Here is a 7,262-nt window from a genome sequence, read left to right on the forward strand (position 1 = left end):
CCCGAGCGCAGGCTCCGCCCCCCGCGTCCGCCCCGAGAGTCCGGTCCTCCGGGCCTCGCGGGCTGGTCTGCCAGTTTCTCCGCTAGCATGGCGCTCCACCCCAGGCCGGCCGGACCCCACCCGGGCAGTGGAAGAACGAGGAGGGAGAAAGAGGGGTGGACATCTTGTCTTTTGGAAGATCTAAAGCCTGGTGCCAGTAATACTGAGTTAGGTGCTGGGCGCTTCCCAGATTCACCCCGTAAATGCTCACAAAGCATTGGCTCGTTCAAAGAGGGGGTTAGTTCTGGTTTTACAGAACAGGAAACTGAGGCTTCAGAGGTTAGTAAACTTACATCACCTGACAGGTTTCAGCTTTCTCAACTACGTAATGTACCAATTCACCTGCCTTCCCATTTCACAGGACGATTGAAAATATTAACTGAATAAATTATTCAAAATCCTAATATCTTCAAAGATATTATTACGGAAGGTCAAGACAGAATGATGTTTATACTAAAGATTTAAGTGAAAAATCATCCTGGGTTCTGCTTAGGCAGGCAGGATAGCAGGCCAGATTCTCCAGGACACCCACCACTGACAAGAAACTAAGAGATTCTCCAAGAATTACCCCGACCCAAAAGGAACAAACCGTGGGAAGAACCAGCACTGGGTCATTGACCTCTGAGCACCTGGCTTTGCTTGAGAGCACGTGGAGAGTTTCTGCTGACACTGTGATCTGGGACTGGAAGAAGGAGACCCAAACATGAGGCTTTAAAGAGTTACCAAGTTCCCTGTGTTCTAAGCAGAAGCAATAAAAAAAAAATAAAAAATAAATTTAAAAAAAAAAAAAAAAAAAAAAAACCGCACTCTGGAGGACGCTTCTTTGATTCAGTCCCATAAGATTCATGCAAATGCAAGTTAATGACAAAATCCTGAAACACAGGAGGTCACACATAAGTGACAGTCAGCAGAACTGATACACAATAGATTAAGGGCTTCTCTAACACAGAATACAAACCTTTTGTTTGTTTGTTTTTTGTTGTTGTTGTTTTTAATTTAAAGGAAAAGAAAAAAAAGAACATCCTTGGCGATTACTTACCAATTATGATGGAGATAGAGTGCCAGTACATTGGAGAAATCTGGCAGATACCACCTTAATCAAGTACTCAAAGTTAAGTTCACCAGTAGTACAAATTGGCATCACACATGAGGTGGTGTTCTAAGAACATGACATCACCTTTATTGTATTCCAAATACAGAACTGGAATTTAATCACAAGGAAACAGATAAGCCCAAATTATGGGACAGTCTACAAAACAACTGGTCTGTACACCTCAGATATTTCAATGTCGTAAAGACAAAAAAAAAACAAAAAACAAAACTGTTTCAGGGGTGCCTGGGTAGCTCAGTCGGTTAAGCGTCTGACTTCGGCTCAGGTCATGATCTCACGGTTTGTGAGTTTGAACCCCACGTCGGGCTGTGTGCTGATAGCTCAGAGCCTGGAGCCTGCTTCAGATTCTGTGTCTTCCCCTCTCTCTCCTCCTCCCATGCTCACGCTTTGTCTCTGTCTCTCAATAATAAGCGTTAAAAAAAAATTAAAAAAACAAAAACAAAACTGTTTCAGATTAAAGACTGTTCCTAGCCCAATGAGACTAAGGAGATTTGACATCTGAATTTCTGGATTGAAAAAAAGTTGCTGCAAAGTATATTATTGAGACAACTGGAAATGAATATGTACAATGTGATAGATTTAAAATAACCTGTAATTCTTTGACATTCCTCTGGCTGAGAAATGGGGACATATTTCTCCTTTTAAATCTGGCTGGCCTAACGGAATGGGAAAAGATATTTGCAAATGACATATCAGACAAAGGGCTAGTATCCAAAAATCTATAAAGAGCTCACCAAACTCCACACCCGAAAAACAAATAACCCAGTGAAGAAATGGGCAGAAAACATGAATAGACACTTCTCTAAAGAAGACATCCGGATGGCCAACAGGCACATGAAATGATGCTCAACATCACTCCTCATCAGGGAAATACAAATCAAAACCACACTCAGATATCACATATCACCTCATGCCAGTCAGAGTGGCCAAAATGAACAAATCAGGAGACTATAGATGCTGGAGAGGATGTGGAGAAACGGGAACCCTCTTGCACTGTTGGTGGGAATGCAAATTGGTGCAGCCACTCTGGAAAACAGTGTGGAGGTTCCTCAAAAAATTAAAAATAGACCTACCCTATGACCCAGCAATAGCACTGCTAGGAATTTACCCAAGGGATACAGGAGTACTGATGCATAGGGGCACTTGTACCCCAATGTTTATAGCGGCACTCTCAACAATAGCCATATTATGGTAAGAGCCTAAATGTCCATCAACTGATGAATGGATAAAGAAATTGTGGTTTGTATACACAATGGAGTACTATGTGGCAATGAGAAAGAATGAAATATGGCCCTTTGTAGCAACATGGATGGAACTGCAGAGTGAAATGAGTGAAATGAGCCATACAGAGAAAGACAGATACCATATGTTTTCACTCTTATGTGGATCCTGAGAAACGTAACAGAAACCCATGGGGGAGGGGAAGGAAAAAAAAAAAAAAGAGGTTAGAGTGGGAGAAAGACAAAGCATAAGAGACTCTTAAAAACTGAGAACAAACTGAGGGTTGATGGGGGGTGGGAGGGAGAGGAGGGTGGCTGATGGGTATTGAGGAGGGCACCTTTTGGGATGAGCACTGGGTGTTGTATGGAAACCAATTTGACAATAAACTTCATATATTGAAATCAATCAATCAATCAATCAATCAATCAATCTGGGCTGGCCTGTCACTGCTTTTACAAATGGAATAGAGTGAAAGTCAAGGGATGCCAATACTGAACCCAACCTTTATTTTATTTTATTTTTTTCTGAGCTCAATCTTTAAAAGGCAATTTCTGCTTCTTCCACTTATACTCTTTCCTGAATTTGATCATTGTATTGTTGTTATATAGGAAAGTGATTTTATTCTTAAGATTTATTTAATGATTAACTATCACGATGTCTGCAATTTCTCTCCCATAGTTCAATTAAAGTGTGTGTGTGAGAGAGAGTGAGAAAGAAAGCGTGCACAAATGTAGCAAAATGTTAACAACTGATGAATCTAGATGAAGTGTATACAGGTGTTCCCTGAATAATTTTTACAACTTTTCTAAGCCTTCATATTTTCCCCCAAAAAAGTTAAAAGAGAAAGGATTAAATCTCAAAGAGAGGGAAAGAAGCAATGACTAGACTTCTCTTTTTGGCCAAGATGAACACACAAGGACCATCCCACCCAAAGTATCTAAAACAAACAAACAAAAAAAAAAACAGACACAATATCTAAAACAACAGTTTTTAAGGTACTCTATATGAAGCAACGGAGGACAGTGATCTCTGAGAGACAGGAAACTGACAAGGTGAGTCCTACAACTGCCCCAGCTTGCTACTTTGAGAGTTTCCAAGCATGGCAGAAGGAAGAGAAAGTTGAGACAGAGTCTGGCAGACTCCCTGAGTTCAGAAAACAGACCCTAGAGTCCAGGGAGACTGAAGCAGCTAGAGTTCACAGGACAGAATAACAGAAAAAAGACAACCTCACAGAAACAGAATACTGGACAGATCTGCAGAGAGTCCTCCCTCAACTATTTCTGATCAGTGTATGCATCTAAGGAAATGGTCCTAGGCCAGAGAAAGAACCACCTGTAAAGATTAGAGGGAAGCGTTCTTGTCATTCACATTGGGCTAGGAACAGCGCCTATTTCAATCAGGCTGGAAAAACTCAAAATTTACAAGGCACTGGGTAGAGTATTCAGGAAGGTCTTGCCTCAGTAGTGGAGAAGCAGCCCTACAATGAGCACCGCTCCAGACCTACCTGGCATCCAAACAAAGATTACCAGCTATACAAAGAGTCAAGAAAATACAACTGATAGGGGGAAAAAGAATTAGTGAAAAGCAATCCAGAAGTGACACAGATGTTAGCATTTACAGAAAAGAACATTAAGACAGTTATTATAACTGTATTGTATATATTCAAAAAAGTAGAGTCACAGAAAATATTAAGGAAGACCCAAATGAAATGAAAATGAAAAATGGAAAATAAAATGCATGACAATATCAAATAGGCCAGGAGGGGATAAATGAAAGAATATATTGTAAGGTTCTTATATTACGTGTGAAGAGGCATAATATCACTTTAAGGCAGACTATGATAGATAAATACATATTATAAACCGTTAAGCAATCACTAACATATCAAAATAAAGAATTATAATTAATAAAGCAACTAAGGAGATAAAATCATATCAAAAAGAAACTTGATTAGTCCAACCGAAGGTAGAAAACTAGGAATGGGGCAACAAATAACAGGTGGGACAAATAGAAAACAAACAGCAAAAGGAGATACTCAAATCTAACAACATTAATAATCAAATTAAATATAAATGGTGTAAATAGCCTGATTAAAAGGCATAGCTTATCAGGTTGAATAAAAAAGCAAGACCCAACTATATGCTTCCTACAAAAAGTGCACTTTAAATATGAAGATGATGTAACAAATAGGTTAAAAGTGAAAGGATGGAAAGAGAGAAACCACGCTAACACTAGCCGAAAGAAAATGAGATCAACTACTTTAAAATCAAACAAAATACATTTCAGACCAAAGAATATTTCCAGGGATAAAGAAGGTCATTTTATCATTATAAGGATAAAGGATCAATTCATCAAGAGAAAATAACAATCTTAAACATTTATGAACCTAATAACAGTACCTCAAAATACATGAAGTTAAAACTGATAGAACTGCACAAAGAAATAGATGACTCCATAATTATAGTCAGAGATTTTAACACTACTCAATAATTGCTAGACCACGTATGCAGAAAATCAGTATGGATATAGAAAATTTTAAAAACTAATCACTTGACCTGATTGACTTTTGTAAAACACCTAACAATAGCAGAATACACATTCTTCTCAAGTGCACAAAGAACTATTCTGGGTCACAAGACTCAATAAAACACAATAGGATTCAAGTCATACAACCTATGTTCTCTGACCACAGAAAAATTAAATTAGAAATCAATAACTAAAAGATCCTTGGAAAATCCCCCAGTATTTGGAAACCAAACAATACCTTTCTTTATAACTGGGAGATTAAAGAAAAAATCAAAAGAGGAATTTTAAAAGTATTTGCAACTGAATGAAAATGAAAACAACATATCAGGATTTGTAGATGTGATTAACGCATTACTTAAGGGAAAACCTACAACACTAAATGTCTATATTAAGAAAAAGAAAGCTTTCAAATCAATGATCTCAGCTTCTACCTTACAAAACTAGAAAAGAAAGAGCAAATCAGACATAAAGCAGAAAAAAGGAATAATAAAGACCAAGGCAGAATCCAATGAAATAGAAAAGAAGAAAACAATAGAATCAAATAAAGCAAAGGCTGGTTCTTTCGGAAAAATCAGTAAAATGGATTAAGCTGTAGCCAGACTAATCAGGAAAAAAAGTAAAAAGATAAATTATCAATAACAGGAATGCAGAGTTGATATCACCACATATTCTATAGGTATTAAGAATAAAAATAGATCCTTTTGTAAGTCATAAGTGTGATAATTGATGTTCATGCTGTTTTGTGACATGTGCCTCCTTCAAACCTTGTAACAACTGCAGTGTATTGTCCATCTCATGTGAAAAACACAAACAAACAAGAAAAAGGGGGTAAAAATAGATTATTATGACTAGTAATAACTTTATGCCAATAAATTTCACAACCTAGATAAAATGGAAAAACTCCTTGAAAGACATAACTTACCATAGCTCACACAAAAATAAATAGATAACTTAAAAAGCCCTATATCTGTTAAAGAAATTGAACTTGTACTTAAAAGCCTTTCCACATGGAAAATTTCAGGCCCACATAGCTAGAAGTAATAATATTAGCTCTATAGAAATTATAGAGGGGCACCTGTGTGGCTCAGTCAGTTAAGCATCCAACTTTGGCTCAGGTCATGATCTCACAGTTAGTGGGTTCGAGCCCCGCATCAGCCTCTGTGCTGACAGCTCGGAGCCTGAAGCCTCCTTTGGATTCTGTGTCTCCCTCTCTCTTTGCCCCTCCCCAGCTTGCTCTCTCTCTCTCTCTCTCTCTCTCTGTCTCTCTCTTAAAAATAAACATTAAAAAAATAAAGAAATTAGTATCTGTACTAATACTAATTCTATAGAAGGAAGAAGTAATACTAATTCTACACAAGATTTTCCAAAGAAAAACTCCCAACTCATTCTATGCGGCCAGTATTATCCCAACTCCAAACCCAGACAAAGATATTACAGGAAACAAAACTACAGACTAATATCTCTCATGTACATAGAAGCAAAAAATCTAAACAAAATTTTAGCAAATTGAACTCAATGGTATAAAAAAGGATAACATAATATAACCAAGTGGGTGTGTTCGCCCCCAAAATGCAGAATTGTTTTACTGTTCAAAAATCAAACAGTAGGGAATGCAAACTGGTACAGCCACTCTGGAAAACAGTGTGGAGGTTCCTCAAAAAATTAAAAATAGACCTACCCTATGACCCAGCAATAGCACTGCTAGGAATTTACCCAAGGGATACAGGAGTACTGATGCATAGGGGCACTTGTACCCCAATGTTTATAGCAGCACTTTCAACAATAGCCAAATAATGGAAAGAGCCTAAATGTCCATCAACTGATGAATGGATAAAGAAATTGTGGTTTGTATACACAATGGAATACTACGTGGCAATGAGAAAGAATGAAATCTGGCCTTTTGTAGCAACGTGGATGGAACTGGAGTGTTATGCTAAGTGAAATAAGCCATACAGAGAAAGACAGATACCATATGGTTTCACTCTTATGTGGATCCTGAGAAACTTAACAGAAGACCATGGGGGAGAGGAAGGAAAAAAAAAAGTTAGAGAGGGAGGGAGCCAAACCATAAGAGACTCTTAAAAACTGAGAACAATCTGAGGATTGATGGAGGGTGGGAGGGAGGGGGGGGTGGGTGATATGTATTGAGGAGGGCACCTGTTGGGATGAGCCCTGGGTGTTGTATGGAAACCAATTTGACAATAAATTTCATATTAAAAAAAATCAAACAGTAATTCATCATATTAGCAAACCAAAGGAGAAAAACCATATAATCATCTCAATAGGTGCAAACACTGCATTTGACAAAATCTTATATTTATTTCTAATAAAAATTCTTGGCAAGCTAGGAGTATGAGGAAACTTC

At 37.9% G+C, this 7,262-nt stretch overlaps 1 non-coding gene across 1 annotated transcript; it reads left to right on the forward strand.

The window, feature by feature from the left end:
* Nucleotides 1-5,592: 5,592 nt before the first annotated feature.
* LOC132684495 (small nucleolar RNA U13) lies at nucleotides 5,593-5,695 on the forward strand. The gene has a single exon (XR_009612704.1). It is a non-coding gene; the product is annotated as a small nucleolar RNA U13 (small nucleolar RNA).
* The last annotated feature ends 1,567 nt before the right edge of the window (nucleotides 5,696-7,262 follow it).

Source organism: Panthera onca, chromosome C2 (assembly GCF_046562875.1).
Source record: "Panthera onca isolate mPanOnc1 chromosome C2, mPanOnc1 haplotype 2, whole genome shotgun sequence".
NCBI lineage: Eukaryota > Metazoa > Chordata > Mammalia > Carnivora > Felidae > Panthera > Panthera onca.